We start from the raw sequence: 20,062 nt of genomic DNA on the forward strand, positions 1-20,062 counted from the left end.
GTAGTCAGGGTTATAAGAACCAACAAGTGATGATGAGTCACACAAAGACTAATGGTATCTGGAAGCTGCTACTATTCCTAGATTGGGTAAGGGAAATGACTGAGTTACCTAGAACCTGGTGTGAAATGGGGTTTGGAGATAACTCATTTAACTGTACCCACAGGGGAATTAATCCATTTCCAGAGACAGAGCAAAGCAGGAAAGGAAGCTGAAGCATAATGCCTGAACTCTCCTTTTGCTTTTTTATCTTCTGCTGGTGCCTCCTATTGGTCAACCCAACAGAAGTTAGAGAGCATGGGAGCTCAGGAGATACCATCCTTGGAGATCATAGAGCAAGACAGAGCAGAGAAGGGCACAGAATGTACTTGGGAGGCAAATAAAGGATAACTAGCTCAGAAGCCTTTATTACACCCCATCAGTGTTAGGTGTTCCCTCCTAGGAGCTTTCTTTGCACCCTGTCCTTTCTTCTTATTAATTCTTATCACGTTGCATAAAAGTATACTTTTTAATTGTTCTAACTCTCCCCCTACCCCCATATGTGAGGTCTCTAAGAAGATAGGTGGATCATGTCTATTTTTTTTCACAATTATATCCCTGGTGACTAAAACAATGTTTTGTGCTAGCTTCCCCGAAATACCCCTTGGCCACTATCCCTAGTGCCATTGTTTTCAGTATATTCAAGCAACTGCTGACAATGGTTCTCTGTTTTGTTAAATAAATAAATGAGCTGATAGTTTGGCAGTTTGGCACTGTTAAACCCATACATTTAAATAACTTTAATGGGTGTTCTACCGTATCCTTGGTACCAGTCCACTCCAAGTGAACTTACTTATATTTCATCTTGGAATCTACTCAATAGTTACACCTATATCATAATGTTGATACTTGGCCTGATCCCAGTTTTTCTCATGTTGAAAACAGAAAAAAAATTAAGCCAATCACAATCGGTTTGGTGATAATCAATTAGATAATACTTATAAAGGAAATAGTCCAATGCCTACACGACCTAATATAAGCACAATTAATGTCATTATTCTCTTCCAGATCATTTTTAAATTCTGGAAAAGGATAAAATTAAAGGCAGGTTTTTTTCATGATACAGTGGAATACCTCTTTAACACCATCATCTCCATTTTTTCCTGGTTTAAGACAGCCTGATAAAAATACCATACCAAATCCCAGTCATTTTCTATACCCAGGTCATTTGTTTACCTGTATTATTTTTCTAATGATTTTGACATGGAACACTGTCAAAAGCATTTACAGTCAGATAAGTAATATTTGTTCCAAAATATCCCTGCATCCCCAGTTCTGTAATTGAACTATGAAATCTACAATACATTTATGGATATATATATATATATATACACACACACACACACATACATACACACATGCCTGTGTGTGTATGACATTCCTTTGTCTACTGATACTTTGAAGAATTAATGAGTTGAGTTTTTTTTTTTTTTTTTTTTTGCGGTACACGGGCCTCTCACTGTTGTGGCCTCTTCCATTGGGGAGCACAGGCTCCGGACGCGCAGGCTCAGCGGCCATGGCTCACGGGCCTAGCTGCGCCGTGGCATGTGGGATCTTCCCAGACCGGGACACAAACCCATGTCCCCTGCATCGGCAGGCAGACTCTCAACCACTGCGCCACCAGGGAAGCCCCTGAGTTGACTTCTTTGAAAAAGTAAGGAAGCAAGCAGATTTGGGAGAAGTCCACTTTATGACTTCAGTGAACTGGTTGTGTTCTGATTAAAGAATAATGCTTAGAACTTCATATTGTCAACGCAAGGGAAATTAGCATGTCCATATTTGAATTTACTGCATCATTTGGCATGCAGTATAATACCATAAATATGCTAGTACATGCCTACATAACAATTTGTGGTATGAATCACATGTAATATTTTCTCTGAGTTGGTTATAAAGGACATTTGGAAACCAGAATTAACCAGATGACATTTTATTATGCAGTTGGACTGATGTAATGTAAAATTTAATTACATAATATTTCACACACAGCTGTGACAAAACACATATGAGCTTCCAAGATTCACCAGCTAAGCTGAAATGGAGCTCTACTGGGGAGGTGATCAAAGTGGGTTGTAAGTAGGAACATCTTCCAAAGCTGACTCTTCTCTAGATAAATGAGTCTATTTATATGTCCTGAGGCTCTTTCTTAAATACTCAAATGCTACTTTCACCTAGTTCCTCTGAGAGAACAGATATACTCCAGCGAATCTTTTACAACAAAGCAAAGCAAACAATACAAAACAAAATAGATCATCCAAATCTCCTTGAAAAGCATGACAAGTAGTTGGTGAGCTTGCTGTACTTTAATCCCCCTTGTGTTTACAAAAGCTTCCGATTTTTGTTATCTACTTGCTAGCAAATGACAGATAATAAAATGCACTCATCAAACCAAACAGGATTTGAGTTCATTTTGTGGCTGCATTGTCTGTGTCTAAAAACTTCTATCTGAAGTGTGCTCAATGAAAAGTCATTTTACACCTAGAGAGATAAATTTAATTAGAATAAAGTGAGTGAGATGCCAATACTATCAATTCAACAAGCATTTATTGAGTCTTACTATTTACCCAGGGCTGTGCAAGAAGATGCAGAGAAATGGGGGAAAGATTTCTTTTACAGCTTATATTTTCAGTACCTCTTTTTTGAGCTTTTGTGATACTGTGGGAAACACTCTCATGGGCTACACAAGAAGCCATTTGATGCTTCCTTCCCATATTTCTGTTCTGAGCATCCGACCTCCAGTCCAGTCTAAACCACTATCGACAAAAATAGTCAGTAAACAATCTACAATAGGAATAAAAAAGAGTTTTATTTTAGCGAAACTAAGGACTATAGCCTGGGAGACAGCCTCTCAGATAACTTCGAGGAACTGCTCTGGAGAAGCATGGTTTTCAGAAGTTTTATATCTTGTCAGAACAAAGCACATCAAACAAGTCAGGGATACGTTCCTTCAAGGTTTAAAAACAAACAAACAAAACAAAACAAAAAACAGATCAACATGTACACAACTGGCCTTGGCACCTGGGAAGGGAGTCTTATCATCAAAAGAGTACCAGCATTGACATCCCAAGAAGGGACGCATTTAATCTTTGTTTTGAACATGGACATTCTTTACTTCTGGTCACACACCCTTTTCTTTAATAATTAAAGCAGATGTATAGTGTATGTTTGATAGGCCACAAACAGGCTGTTTTAGTTAGTAAAAAATTCATGTTAAATCATATATAAGCCACAATGACTTCCTCATACTTCAACATTGGAAAATTTCTTTCATCACAAGGGAGATTCAAGGGGTCACTAAACGATAAATCTCTGTTTTAAAACAAGACTTTAACGAGCACCGTCCCAGAGTGGGCCTTATCTGCTCTTCAGCATCCCTCTCCAATAAAAGGGCTTCTTACTAGCTCTCAAGGCCTTCCAGTGTGTTTGGGCAGGGGATGGAAAGGAATGGACCTGGAAGAGCCAAAATCATCATCGCAGTCTTTTCAAAGGAAGCAGCTTCTTCTTGTCAACTTCAGGGCATCTTAACTTGCAACTCAAAGAGTAAAGCTGGCCCAGGATGTGTGGTAAATATGTCAGTAGTGTTAACACTTATAATACTTCTAGGTTGAGATAACATGCAAAAGGTTCCCGATTCATTAAAAGCAACTAAATTCTGACAGCAAATCCATAGACAGAAGATTAAGGGCAGCCAAAGCAGCCCTCATTGTCAGCGTCTCCTTAAAGGACTTTCTTAATTCAATTATCTAAATACTCATAGGGGCAATTAATTGTCTCTCACCCAAAAACCATCCTTGCAATTACAAACGCAATTACAAACTATTTCTCTATGGCCAACCTTTTTCATGTTGTCACTCCTTTATGCTTCTATCTATAGTTTCTTCTCCCTACAATATTCATCATATAGAACTCACCTCCTATAATATGGTACAACTCCTGCACCATTTCTTTAGGTAATCCCTCTCCCAAAGTTTCTTAACTGCTCCACTATTGCAGCTTATCATTATTATTACAGTAAGACATTGGGGTTGTTTTTTCTGTTTGTTTCCACTACCAGACTGTAAACCTCTTCAGGAAGTACTCAGACTTTTTATCCATGTGTCACCAGTTTCAAGCACCATGCCTAGTACATCCTAAGTGTCAAACTGAAAAGAAACAATCAACTGAGATATCCCCTCTGCAAAAGTTGTCTCACAGATTTATAAACTCCAAACCCCTAGGGGGAAGGGTAGGGATGTTTGGGGGTTCTCAATCATTCTGTTTGCATGACAGGTAATAGCCACATTTGCAAACACCACCTCTGGGGAATACCTATTTGGGTGAAAATGCAAGGGTACAAATTACTACAGTAATCTCTAGTCACCACACTCGTTAAGAACATACTGATAATATCACTTGGTTCACTGCAGGCCTAGATCAGGTAAATTTCAGATTTTTTACAATTTTAGACATTTTAATAATAGAGCTACCCACCTAGAAACCATATCAGAATGGCCAGCCACTGCTTATTTAATATATCCAGTCCAGCCTACAGTGAAAAATTGAATCCAATTATTATTTTTTTAAAGTAAACCATTCCGAAATCTTGGCAGTTTTTCCATGATTATTTTATTGTTATACTATTTCTTGAACCCTTGACAAATAATCTCACCACACCAGTGCTCTGCTCTACTTTAGAAACCTATTGATTTCACCCAACCCATTCATTTTGTAAATGAAGGAACTGAGGTCCAATAAGGTTGGGTGACTTAACAAGACTGGCCACATAATAAAAAAAAGTGTGAGTTATATCTTATTATCTCATACTTGGTCCTGAGGTGTGGCTTACAAAGCCCATCCCTTGCTCTTCGTTTAATTTACCTCTCAAGGCCAAGTCTTCTCTTCCTTGTATAAATAGCGACTGGGAACAAAGCATGAGGGTATATTTTGCATAAATGAAAATAAATAAATGTAATTTTACTGATAGGAAATGCATTTAAAAGAAATGTGATTTCAGTTGTTTTTATGTTCCAGCACGAAATAACCTTGACATGTGAAGTTTATTTGTAAGCTTTATTTTGCTGTGTGTAAGTAAGAAAAGAGAATATAGCCGAATTCTATGTTTCACTTTATTTTAGTCCACCACTGCATGGGTGCTTCACCGGATGAAAATGAGTACCTGATAAGTTATTTATTAATAGTGGATGAGTTCTGTGTGCTGAGCTCCAGCTGGCACAGCTTACCCTACTCCTGACTGAGCACTGGAAAAAGGATGAGCCGATAATGTTGTGAGAGAAGACTACTCTCATTCCTAGACAGTTATAGATAGTAGAGCATTGGTGCCAACCATATTTATGGGACAGGTTTCTTTACAAGACTGGTGAAATTAAAATAGACAAAAATGAGCTTCAGATGCCCAGCCTCCCTCACATCTCATATAGATACAGATATATAAATATAGATAGATAACTGAAGAAAATTTTTCTGAACAGATGTCATCAGCTAAGCATTGTGTTGCCATGAAAATGTTCACCTGATCAAATGATGCCCGAGACCGCAGGGAAAGAAACAGTTACTATAGTAAGTGGCACCCCCAACCTAGATAGGGTCCTTTCTGGAAGAGGTGCTCAACACTTTCTCATGCTGCGCATCATCCTTCTCCCAACAAACGGTTTGAATCAGGTAGATCTCCCCATGGTGGAAACTTTAACAAGTTACCCAACTACTCTGCGCATTCTGTTTCTCATCCGAAGCAAAGGAATCAATGCATGCCTTATAATGTTGCTATAATAATTAAATGAGGTGGTAGCCACTTTTAGCTTAGTGGCTGCTGTAAACTCAGTATTGAAGAAATGGTAGTAGTAGCCTGCCATATAAATGAGAATTTGTAACAATAACGTAAAAACATATTTAAAAATGCCTGAATTCTTACATTATTGAATACTTACCAAAGCATGTATAGATATGCATTCAGAATAATGCAGAACTTGGCCATTCACTGTGTTTTCTATGAATTGGCACCACTGGCATCTTCTGGGGGCTTATTAAAAATGTGAAATCACAGAATCCACCCCATGCTTACTGAACCAAAATTTTCCTTTTGAATAATATCGTCAGTTGTTTCACATGTATGTTAAAGTTTGAGAAGTGTTGAGATATGGTATAAAATTACCTATTTTTGTTGTTGTTATTGAGTATCGGCTACATGCCAGGTACTGCATTTAGTTCCCTTATGTTGATTAGCTCATGTATTCTTCACAAAAAAATATTATAAAGAAAAAGAGTTATCTCTCATTTCAAAGATAAGGAAACTGGCTGGAAGAGAGTTCAGACAACACAGTTTGATAATGTCTGAGACAATTTTCAGAGCAAGACTTTTCTTTTTAAAACATTGTACTTTTTTTTTTCCCCCATTATTTAGCACTACATGCTTGTTTCACTAGAGGTCCTAGCAGGAAATAGAACTCTCAAATTGTAATTTGAAGAGGGCTTATTAAAGGTACTATTTACAAGTTGTGGACAAGATGTAGAAACACCATAAAAAGATAATAACAGTGAGATCTTACCTCAGTTGGTCTGAAATAAATTAGAGTAGGTAGAGGTTAACACAATTTAAGGGTAGAGATGGCTGCGCTGAAAGGAACTAAGAACTTTGGTCAAAGACTCTACCAAGCTGAGGCAAATTTCTCATGAAAAAAAAAAATTGGTGAAATAAGTTATTCCACCTCACTTTCCTTATTCCCTCTGATATTGGCTTCCATCGGCCAAACTCAACAGGGAGCCAGAGGGCACGGGAAGCCACTGATGTAATCCATCCCTACCACACCTAGCACAGAAAAGTGTGGAAATAGGAGCTATATGGACCATGCCCCAAATCCATGCATGCTATTTGATATGTGTATTTTTAAATATAATGAAACATGTACCATAAACTGTATATCAAAAGCAAGTTAGAAAATCATAAACAGTATGACAACAGAGACATAAAGAAATATATACAATGACTGGAAAAATATCTAAAATTTAACATTTGTGTTGTCCACATGGGTGGATAGTTACGTCATGATTTTTAACATTTTAAAATATGTCCAAAGGGAGTTCCCTGGTGGCGCAGTGGTTAAGAATCTGCCAGCCAGTGCAGGGGACACGGGTCCAGGAAGATCCCACATGCCACGGAGCAACTGAGCCCGTGCGCCACAACTCCTGAGCCTGCACTCTAGAGCCCATGAGCCACAACTACTGAACCTGCATGCCTAGAGCCCATGCTCCACAACAAGAGAAGCCACCACAATGAGAAACCTGAGCACCACAACGAAGAGTAGCCCCCGCTCGCCACAACTAGTGAAAGCCCGCACACAGCAACAGACTCAATGTAGCCTAAATAAATTTATTAAATAAATAAATAAAATATGTCCGTGTAATATACTTTGTTTTAGCATATTTTATCATATTTTGTGCATCTAAGTTAATGCATGAATATAGGTGAAAACTCAAATAGTAACAGGGGATTTATAATAAAAAATAGGGTAGCCCTTCCCCAGTCTCACTTCCATAAGGTGGTGAGGTTCAACTCATTTAGATGTCTCCTATAATATTTTATTCCATCTATCTAAATTAGATGTAATAAACTAACTTTTCTTGATTTATAAAATTTATGCTTTTTTTTGTTCTTCTTATATCTCTTTCCCATTGCTCCATCATCATTCAGCTAATACTTTTATATCACAATTGTCATTTAAAATCTATAGTGTGCATGGTAATGTAAATTTTACTTATAACTGAGCTAAATATTACATAGACATTTTTAAACATTATATTCTTCTTAGAATTAATATTTTAACTTGTGTAAGGATTAACTTGTCCAAGACTGATCTCCTGCATTTGGCCTTCCAGTAAAGAACTTTGCCTCTTGCTAAACTCCAGAACTTAGACACACCCAAGCACTTGTAACAGTGACAAGGTTGTATCCCAACATTCCAACACTCCAGGGGAGGGGATGGTGCTCTTCTAACCATTTACAGTGAGATCATGCCATATCTCACCACATCACAGAGCTGTAAACTCAAACTCAAACTCAAACTCATTCCACAGATTGCTTAGCTGTCAAGATAAGGCTAGAGATGAGATACTGCCACATTATATTTCTACTACATTGAGACCCTGATGATGGTAGGTGAGGAGCTAATGATTCCCAAATCAGATATATTGAAGTTCCCACAGCACAAAGCTCTGGGTCTTTCTCCGAAAGTCCAGTACCCAATTCTGCTTGGTCTCTGTGTTCTGACCTTGAAAGTAGTGAGCAACAGGAGCCCACATACCAGTTATCATTGTCTCCATGTGATTCCCTCTCTAAGAAGCCTATGTATGTGTGCTTCTTTATCATTTGTCCTTGTTCAGTTGACACTGAGCAATATTTCCCCCACAATCTTGTAACCTATAGCATACTTTGTCATAAGCATTCCCCTAAGACATTCTTCCTAGAGCCTTTTGTGTTTATGCTGCAGTTTGTACTGGTGCTTCTCTCCAAGATATACAATGAAAATTTGAGGTTGCAGAATCATGGGATATCCATTTGCTATCCTCTTGATATGGAGTTCTGATTCCTGTATTCCATGCATTCATTTAAATTTATTACATAAGTTCATTTAAGGACATTTCTAATACTTCCATAAATGGATACACATATATATCCATTTATATAAACAATTTTTAGCCCTTCCATGTTCTGCCCTCTCACTTCATTGATAATTGGGTTGGATATAGAAATCTAGGATGCAAGTGATTTTTTTTTCTTATGAATTTTGAAGGCATTGCTGCAATATATTTTATTATCCAGTATTACTTGAAAAGTCCAATACTACGTACATTTACATTATTTTGGTCATGACCTTTTAGTCTATTTAGAAGCCATCAAGGATTGTTGCTTTATCCTTGGTATTCTGAAATTTCACAGTTGTATGCTTGGTGTGCGTGTGTGTGTGTCTATGTATGTGTGTAATAGTTTTGTTTTTCTTTAGGCTCCTGTTGATCCTTAAATGACCTTTCCTTCCCTTTAATTTTACTTTCTCTGTCTGAAACTTGTTAAATTAAATGTTGAGCCTTCTGATTAATCTTTTTCATTTGCCTCTTCTACTTTCCATATCTTTATGATTTTGGCTTACTCTTTATAAATTCTTTCAATATTATCTTTCAAACTTTCTAGTGATTAAGGAGTAAGTTTACATACATATATATTAATTTATATATGAAACATTCATTTTTAAAGTTTTTTAGTTGCTCTTTGCATTCTATCAGTTTCTTATTTGTTTGTATAATCCTCCAACAACTCTCTTGTTGGAGGATTTCCTCAAATATCGGGTGATTCTTGTCTATTCATTCAATGAAGCACTAAACTTCATGCAAGGGGGGATATATTGATGACCAGGGGTCCTCAGTTTACTGTCTATAGGTGCCTGCCATTGTCCTGTGGATATATATCTATATATTTATATATATATATATTTATATATATATATATAAAACATATAGATATATATAGATATATTATATATAAATATATTTTATATATATTATATAAATTTATATATTTTATATTATATAAAAATATGTATTATATATAGAGAGATATAGAGATATAGATACATCTATATCTATCTCTATATCTATATATATAGATATATTTTATATATATAAATATATATAAATATAGATAAAATATAAATAGATATAGATAGTATATATATAAAAGATACAGATATCTATATAGATAGATATATATCTATATATAATATATATATAGATATATATATTTTTAATTGGGGTCATTCAGTTTCTCTACAGAAGAATCCTCTAATTTCCTGCTTTGGTATGCATAAGCCATGCTTCCTGAATTTTGTGATTAGGGTGGATAATGATGAACGTGTCCCATTGTACAGTACATAGACCATACTTTTTTCACTTTTATTTAACTGTTCCACCCCCTCCCCATCTCAGCTTAACATTTCAACTAGTTTGGCTGAGTTCAGGTCTTTTGATTAAATATTTTACATGGCAGGCTTCTTATCTTCGGTGAAGAGGAAGTTAGTGGGAAAGGAAGAACTAATTTAATCTCCTGGAGTGTGGGATGAAGGGGAAACCTGAGAAATGCCAATCACTTTGTAAAAAACAAAAAATGTATAAAGAATTCCCCTGTGTTCACACCCTCTTCAATTCACCTCCAAATTCTGAGCACCTCAGGGGTTCTGCAGGGCAAACTGCCCAATTTCTTACTAGTCTGTCTTCCGCCTCAGAAGCCACTTATGTTTTACCTTCCGTCCTAGTGTGACATTTCCAACTCCTCCATCTATATTCTACCTGCTGAATTTGTTGAAAAAATTTGTCTGCTCTTTTCTTCTCACCTGTCTCATTGTCATTGGGTAAATGGTGATTTCACGCACATTTTTCCATTAGTGTAGTGAGGTTTTAGAGGGAGAGAAAAGTAAACTGCATGTGGCCAATCCCTTGCGTTATGCTTATAATGAGATATTACACAAAGTGTATAAGTGATGGAAGAAACAATACGTTGATCTCAGCCTAAAATGATTAAATTTGACAAGAAAATGTTAAAATATGTAATATGAATAAGGTGCATAGAAGCTTCATGGATGTTCCCTCACACACATAAAAAACATAAAAACACACAAAATATAGTTGTAAAAATATAATGGCTAACACAGAAAAACTTGCCCCAATCAGGAAAACATCCAGGAAAATGAAATATGCTTTTCTACCCCGAAATCATCATGTTCAGTACGAAAAGGAGGGCAGAAAACTGATACAGAAAAGTGAATGCAACACTTTGGAAAAATAATATGACAAAATGAATAAAGAACAATTTGTGTACTATTTGTTTTAGTAATCCCGATTCTGGCAATCCTATGGAGTGGTAGGAAGCAACAAATATTGTAATAATAATAAAAAATAAATTGTATATAATGAGTGAAGGAAGGAGGGAATATAGAAAGAAAAGGAAAACAAAAGAAAGAAAAAATTGGATACAACCTAATAACTAAGACATTTTACTACACTGACATAATGTGTTACTTGCATATAAAAAACTACATGAAGTTGTTCAAAATAATGATCTCACATAGAAGAAAAATATTATCTACTAGCGTTAATTTTAAAAAGTTAGACACCAAATTATATTATGCATGCAACATGACCAAAGCTATGTCATAATTAGCACTGAAAGAGCCTAGAAAGAAATACATTTAAATGTATGCAATGGCTGTTTTTGAGTACTTAAATGAGTGATTCTTATTTTTCTGCTCTTGTATTTTTCAAATATTGTCTGAACAATAATATTACTTCTACATTAAAATAGCAAAATAAAATTTTAAAAATTTAGTTTGGAAGAAAACAACCCAATGGTGTGTTTAAGGGAAGGAAAGCCTCTACACCTACCTTTTCAAGCCACTGTTCTCATGCAAACTCTGAACACTAGCTCCTGCCCAGGCAAGAAGTCCTCCCACTATTGACTCTCTCCACTCCTCACTGCTGTTGTAGTTGAGAACTTTACCTTAGACTTAGTTTGACTTGATTTAAAGCCTGGATTGTACTCGTATACCAATATTTCTTTGGTTTAGATAATTCTTCGTGGTGGGAGAAAGGATGCTGTCCTGTGCATTTTAAGAAGTTTAGCAGCATCCCTAGTCTCTACCCACTAGATGCCAGTAGTATATCTTCCTATAACAACCAAAAATGTCTCTAGACATTGCCAAATGTCCCTTGAGGGGTAAACCAGCCACCTTTTGCAAACAATTGCCTTGCTTGTTGTGTGACTCTGGGCAAGTTATTAACTCTTTTATTTCCTTTTATAAAATCAGGCTACTAATATATTAGTTTTAGAGTTGTTGTTATTAAATGGGCTCAATATAGCTTGGCATATTATCTGGTAAGTGTTCAAGAATTCTTACCTGTGATGAGAAAAAACAATAATTAGTGTTATTGTTGTTTAGTCACTAGTATTTTTTTTTTTTTTTTTTTTTTTTTTGCGGTACGCGGGCCTCTCACTGTTGTGGCCTCTCCCATTGCGGAGCACAGCCTCCGGACGCGCAGGCCTAGGGGCCATGGCTCACGGGCCCAGCTGCTCCGCGGCATGTGGAATCTTCCCAGATCGGGGCACGAATCCGTGTCCCCTGCATCGGCAGGCGGGCTCTCAATCACTGGGCCACCAGGGAAGGCCAGTCACTAGTATTTTTATGGATTCAATTGTGTCCTGCATAAATTTATATAGCCAAGTCCTAACACCCAGTAACATTGAATGTGACCTTAGTGGGGGCTCTGGTCTTTACAGAGGTAATCAAGTTAAAATGAAATTATTAGGGTGGGTCCTAATTCAATATGATTGGTGTCCTTATAAAAGAGGGAAATTTGGGGACATACAGGCATGTAGGTGAAATACTTTGTGACGATAAAGGCAGCTACTGGGGCAATGCTTCTACAAGCCAGAGAACATCAAAGATTGCCAGAAAACCTCCAGTAGCTAGGTGAGAAGAATGAAAAAATTCACAGCCCTCAACAGGAAGCAAACTGTGAATACCTTGATTTTGGACTTCTAATGTCCAAAACTTTGAGACCATAAATTTCTCTTGTATAAGCCACCCAGTTTGTGGTACTTTGTTATGGCAACCCTAGCAAATGAATACTATTATTTTATTGTTGTTGTTGTTATAATTACTATTTCTCTATTAATCCCCCTATATTCCATAGCAGCTGATTCCATGCAGATGTTAGCAGGGTGTGAGAGATTCTTTTTGCTTGGCAGTAAAAGATAAAAGAAAAAAAATAAAACTTCTTGAATTTCATTATGGTTTTTCAACAGCCATCAACAGGCTTTATTTTGGAAAGTAAAAAATGCTGCAGCATCCTGATTCAAGTTATACACGACAAAAAGTTAAAACATTTTATTTTCATTTCCTCGGAGTTAGTTTTATAAAGAGTCACAGAGACTTGAATGATCACTTTGTAAAATTTTTGGCTATAGTGTAATTGTAGATCATGGTTAAAGTCTCTAAGGAAAACCACTTTATGGGATACTGGAGTGAAAACTGGGCAAACTGCATTCTAGTCCTGGTTCTGCTCTTTGCTCTAGGACTTATCACAGGTCAGTTTAATTTTAGGGACATCAATTTTCTCAACTATATATAATGTGAGATAGTTGGACAAAACGATCTATAGATTTCTTTGAAGTACTGATGTTTTATTTATTTATTTGCGGTACGCGGGCCTCTCACTGTTGTGGCCTCTCCCATTGCGGAGCACAGGCTCCGGACGCGCAGGCTCAGTGGCCATGGCTCACGGGCCTAGCTGCTCCGTGGCATGTGGGATCTTCCCGGACCGGGGCACGAACCCGTGTCCCCTGCATCGGCAGGCGGACTCTCAACCACTGCGCCACCTGGGAAGCCCTGATGTTTTATATTTTTATACAGAGAAAGAGTGAGCAGAAAAGGGGCAAAAGCCAATGATAACATTTTGGTCCTCTCTCCAGCTTGTACTTCATATATCATATGTATTAACATGTACTTCATGTATAATATTTGTCTATTTTGATTATGTTTCTTGAAAGAAGGAAAACATGTCTCTTTCTCTCTCTCTCTCTCTCTCTCTCTCTCACACACACACACACACACACACTAAGGAACTGTGTAATCATCCTTACCTACTTATCATAGAGCAAATGAGTAAAGTCTTCTCAGGAGAAAAACATTAATATTGTTCCTTCACAGAAAATGCCTGTCATCTTTCCAAGGGTTCTGGCACAATACAAGACTATCTTCATAAACTGAGAAGCCTACACCATTGAAATCCAACATTTTAACCTAATATGTTGATTATTTCATTTACCTGATCTGAACATATTACTGATCTGGACATACTGCAGTGGAAAAAAAGGGTGCGGGGGGAGAAATAAAATTTTAAAAAGAAGGAAAAGGGAAAAGACATAACTCAACACTGACCTGAGAAACCTATCGGCATCTCTTGCTACCTGATTCTCCACCCCCAAAATATACATACCTGCAAAGACACACAGAGGAAGAAAAGCAAAACACATCCATCAAATACATACAGTCTTTTATTTGTTAACATCTTCATTGGAGTATAATTGCTGTACAATGGTGTGTTAGTTTCTGCTTTATAACAAAGTGAATCAGTTACGCATATACATACGTCCCCATATCTCCTGCCTCTCACATCTCCCTCCCTCCCACCCTCCCTATCCCACCCCTCTAGGTGGCCACAAAGGACCGAGCTGACCTCCCTGTGCTATGCGGCTGCTTCCCACTAGCTATCTATTTTACGTTTGGTAGTGTATGTATGTCCCTGCCACTCTCTCACTTTGTCCCAGCTTAACCTTCCCCCTCTCCATATCCTCAGTCTTAACACAGTCGGTTATTTCTCAACTTTGGAGTGCTACCGCCTGCCATAGATTTCTGCCTCACCTGTCTCCCTCTGCTTTTAGATATCCCACCCATTTGGATTTTCTCTTCTTTCAGTGCCCTTCTTTAGATAGGACCACCTGGTTTCCCAGTGCTAACTAAGCACTCACTTGGTGGAAACCTGAAAACTACATTAATTTTGAGACTGGGAGGGGGATTAAGAATGTATCACTTAGGGCTTCCCTGGTGGTGCAGTGGTTGAGAGTCCGCCTGCCGATGCAGGGGACACGGGTTCGTGCCCCGGTCCGGGAAGATCCCACATGCCACGGAGCGCCTGGGCCCGTGAGCCATGGCCGCTGAGCCTGCGTGTCCGGAGCCTGTGCTCCGCAATGGGAGAGGCCACAACAGTGAGAGACCCGCGTACCACAAAAAAAAAAAAAAAAAAGAATATATCACTTAAATATATTTAAGTGAAAGCAAATCCTGTGTTGTTTGTTTCAACAGCTGTTAGGAGAGGAGGATTTTAAATACGGAGAATTGAAAGCATAAATTAGAGAAGAAAATACTATTTCAGATGTTCCTTATATTTCTAACTTAAATACATTTCAAAGCATCTTCACATATGGATGACATGAAGCTTTGATATCAGATGACTCTCATGAAACTTAGCAATCTGGGCCTGTTCATCTGTCTTGGGTTCATTCTTACAAGTCATACTGAAAAATCCCAACTACATCGTATCAGAATAAGCCTGGATAACTGTAGTTGCTGAGGGTACCCAGTTGGGCAGCGTGATCAACCAACACCTTTCTCCTCTTTCTTGCATTAAACAAGATGTCCTTTATGTAAGTAGAAGTTGAGACATTGTTTAAAGGATGAAATTTGCACCTTTGTCATAAGAGCAAATGGAAACAGTACATGGCAATTTTTATTTAATATTAGTAAAGTTGTGACTTGTAAAAGTGTGCTGTTTAGCTATAGAACACAACGGAGTACTCAACTCAGTGATGCTGAACATCCAGAATACATTATCATTCTTTATGGTGTCAATTCCCTTCCCTAGTAAAAGTCTAAAGGACAACACAAGTGACATCATATTCACTTTGTTCCCAATTGATTAGTTTTATCTCTCAAAAGGTGAATTACCTGGCAAGATAAAATAAGTTTTCATTTGAATGCATGAGTTTAACCATGTAACCCCAGTTCTGAGGAATGTAATGCAGATTTCTGTGTTTCTCTCATAATCTTCATTACATAGTCAGATTTTCTTTCCCTAGTTATTACTTATAATGCCCATTATTCTACAAGTGACATTCTGTGTAAATAGCATTGTGCTAGAGATTGCAATCTGGGGAAATCATGTGAAAGCACAGAGAACAAGGGGAAGACACCAAGAGGCCGAGAAGCAGATGCATATGATTCTATCTTTCGCTGCTGTATCCAAGTTGCCTGACACATAACAGGTGCTCCCTAAATATTTTTGTAAAACTGACTGATGAATGTATAAGTGAACTGGAGTTGGCATTTTGCATTTTGTTTCTCTTTTCAAAATATTTTAAATATTAGATTCTTTCTCATATCCTCTCTCCCTCTCTCTCTCTCTTCCTCTTGCTCGCTCTCTCTCTCTCTTTGGGGGCTTGAAGCTAACCAATCTTAGGCCTAAAATAGGCCCATCAATAAACGTTGAATGACTGGTCTTCCATGATCCCTAGACTGTATGCCTGATATTCTGTTCTCATCCAGCACATTCTCCTTAGTCAATCTGAGTCATGTCAGTGGTTTCAGTTACTATGCCTAAGCAGATAATTTTCAAATAAAAATCTTCAAATCAGATTCTGTCTGACTTCCAAATCTGTGTGTAGCTCTGCCAACTTGCTGTCTACCAATATGACACTGGCTCTACAGACTGAATATTTTCAAAACCCACTTTTTTCATGCTCTCCATCCCTAATACTTTGTTGTATTTCAGGCCCTTGTCATTTGGCATCTTGAATCTAGCCATTGTCTCTTGCTTCTAGTCTTTGCATTCTTTAATCCAACTGCTTTGAACTGTTCATTATAATGCAGTTTCTTAATTCACTGTCTTTCTAGCATCCTTCGGGAGTTCATAATGATATATGTTACATTCTGAACCTTTTGCAAGCCTCTACGTGTCTCTTCATGTTGTAACCCCGCCTCCCTAACCGTTCCGTCTGACAGGGGCTTCCCCCATTCAGGGAAACAGTGGGCACTCCAAAACAGCAGCCAGGAAAGACAGCAACTGTGGGGAGAGGAATCTCCCTGCTGATGATGGAAGAGTTTTGAGAATGAATCTTATTGATCCTTGGTAAGTGAACGTTGCAGTTGTGAATTCTCACTCCATGATACTGACGTTTAAAGCCCATTCTAAAAGAAGTTGTGCTTAACCCACTAAGCTGACTCTACTGAAAAAACTGATGAGGCTTCCCCATCCTCTAGTGATGTATTCCTGGAAAGGCTTTCTTCCAGGATGTGAGCTCATTTCGAGTAAATCATGTAGTTACCTAGCTCTCAGGAAAGCGTATCCATTAGACAATAATCTTTGAGGGGGGGTGATGCCATATTCTTACTTGCCAAAATGAACTGCATGCTAAGATTTCTGCTTTGAAATCCCTTAAGATAATTTTGCTTCATCAATTCAGCTATTATTAAGAGTTAGAAAGTTTAGTATTGTTAATTACATTTTCTAAAAGCAACCAGTGATATGTTTCAGGATCATAGAATTTCCTGTTTTAGAGAAGCCTCAGAAATTACCTGGTGGCATTGGGGTACTTGAATTACTGCCCAGTCGTTCCTTTGAGAGGTCTCTGTTAGGGTCCCACCATGGACAGGAGGTGCTGTTGCTGCCTCTCACACAGTTGACATGTGATTTTAGGCAAAATGTCCACACAGATTGTGTGGGCACAGCAATCAGCTTCACTGACTGGAATGACCACACCTCCTGTGCAAGCTATCTGGTTGAGATTTAACTAGTATTTACCGAATGCCGATTACATGGCAGGCACGGAGCTGATGCATTTCCACATGGTTGCATTTAACTTTCACAATTTTGGAAGTCTTTAATATTGTTCCCATTTGAAAAATGATTAAATTTAAGCACAGATGATTTAAGTATTTTTGCTTAAAATCACTAAGATGAAGTAGCAGAGAAAGGATTAGAAACTAGGTTTCCTGCTTCCAATCCTAATGTTATTTCCTACGCTCTCACCTCTCACTCATTCTGTGTTTACTTGATAGGGTTTAACACGTCATGATCAGATGGTGCCTGGTAATTTCTGTTCATTACCTCTATTTTCCAAACTTCTTATTTTCTAATTTTATAAATACCTCAAATATACATAAATATTTTTTCTGGAAATCTCATATTATAAAAATTATTTTCCCACTACTAAAACAGTGTTCAGCAAGTTACTATCTGCTTTTTTGTAAATAAAGCTTTATTGGAACACAGCCACTCCCATCTGTTTATTTATTTTCCATGGCTGTTTTTGTCCTGCAACAAGAGCTGAGTAGTTGCAACAGAGACTTTATAGCCTGCAAAGCCTAAAATATTTACAGTTGGTCCCCTTCCAGAGTCCTGCAATGGAATTGAGAATTCCAGTCCTAAATACAGCCCTTGTGTTGGTGTTATTCCACCTGTGTAGCTTCTTTACTTGATTGTATTAAGATGGCCCTGGATAGCGCTTCCCTGGTGGCGCAGTGGTTAAGAATCCACCTGCCAATGCAGGGGACATGAGTTCGAGCGCTGGTCTGGGAAGATCCCACATGCCACGGAGCAACTAAACCTGTGCGCCACAAATACTGAGCCCGCATGCCACAAGTACTGAAGCCCGCGCGCCTAGAGCCCGTACTCCGCAACAAGAGAAGCCACTGCAATGAGAAGCCCACACACCACAACGAAGAGTAGCCCCCACCAGCTGCAACTAAAGCCCCCGCTCAGCAACGAAGACCCAACGCAGCCAAAAATAAATAAATTAAAAAAAAAAAAGATGGCCCTGTATAATGCTGATGTACTCTGCACATTTAAAATTAATGTATTGTCTAAAAGGTTTGCTCACCCCTGGTTTAAATCATGGGAAATCATTCACAGAAATTATTTGCATTTGTGCATGCACATGAGGGGATGCACACACATTTAAAATGCTGACAAATTCTTTTTGGAAAAAGACTAGATGGAAACAAATATTTGCATATGAATTTTCTATCTCCTATCTATCATCTATCTATCTATCTACCTATCTATGTATATGTTTCAACTATCTCATGCCCCACTTTTTATTCTAGTCATTGCTGCAAAAACGAGCTTTTGCAAGTATATATTTAGAGTGGATTGTCTCAGCTGAACTACATTCTGTCTCTTGCTGTCTGAGGACTTCTCTGATGTCATAGTATGGGATATCTGGAGGAAACTAATCCCATAAATGCATGAAATTGGAAGAGCAAGGGCAATAACAACCCAGGGTCAATCCTTGACTAGCATGGTAGAAGAACTAGGTGGACAAATGCTCCCTTTTTTGTCCCCTGGATGGACAACTCTGAGGTGCATTCTGCATGACTCCTTAGACGTTAGCAGAGATGGAGAGGGTCAGGTGCCTATCATGATGACCAGTTTGATTATGTACTCTTAGACAGGCTTTTTCTTCTTCCTCATTTTTCCTTCCTAGTTCCTCACTCCTAGTCTCAAGAAACACTTCCCAAAATAAACTAACTGCATTTATGCACCCACTCAAAAACACAGGATATAGAACAGTGTATGGATATGTGTTGCATATACTTAGAGTTGGCAAATGAGAAGTAAGCTTGCAGCAATGTCCTCCTACTGTGACCGTGGTATCTTTCATTATGCATTATGCTTGTACTTTCCCATGGCAGTTAGATGAGCCATCTGAATCCTTTCCAAAATAGCATTCTAGAAAATGACTACTCAATATCCCGAGTTGCCAATGGAAATGAAAACTATGTTTAATACCCAGTATACACCATATTGCATAGCCTAAATGTAATGTGTGTGGTGGTGGAAGTGGGTGAAGGTAAGTACTCAAAAGTATGCACATATACTAGAGCAACACACAATATATATTTTCAATAATATATGTATTCTTGCATACATTAAAAGATTATAATTTTGCATTACATAATGACATATTTTTATAATATATGGAATAGAATTATTTGAAATCTTGCTATTTAAAAAAAGGTGATGTGGCATACAGTATCTGATAAAACACAAAACAGGGAAATTTAATACAGAACAAAATACTAATACAAAAGAGTGATATATTTTTGACCTAGCTTATAAGGTTAGATTTATTAGAGTTTCATTTGTTTAACCTTTGTTGCTAGATTCTCATGTTTTAAAAATCGTGAATGTTATTCTTTACTGGACAGAGAAACAAGGGTAACGTGAAACACACTGCATTATAAAGTTACTGTTGAGTGGTAATACTGAAGTTCATTCCAGTGGCACAGTATCTCCTATCAGTGGACAGCATGATGGTATTTATCAGTCAGTTGTGAATTTAACTGGCATCATCAAACATAATAGAAAATAGATTCTACTGTAAGTTTAGAGAAGACACAGACATGCTCTTCAAAACGATGTTTTTTATACC

The sequence above is a fragment of the Pseudorca crassidens genome, chromosome 20 (assembly GCF_039906515.1).
Source record: "Pseudorca crassidens isolate mPseCra1 chromosome 20, mPseCra1.hap1, whole genome shotgun sequence".
Lineage (NCBI taxonomy): Eukaryota > Metazoa > Chordata > Mammalia > Artiodactyla > Delphinidae > Pseudorca > Pseudorca crassidens.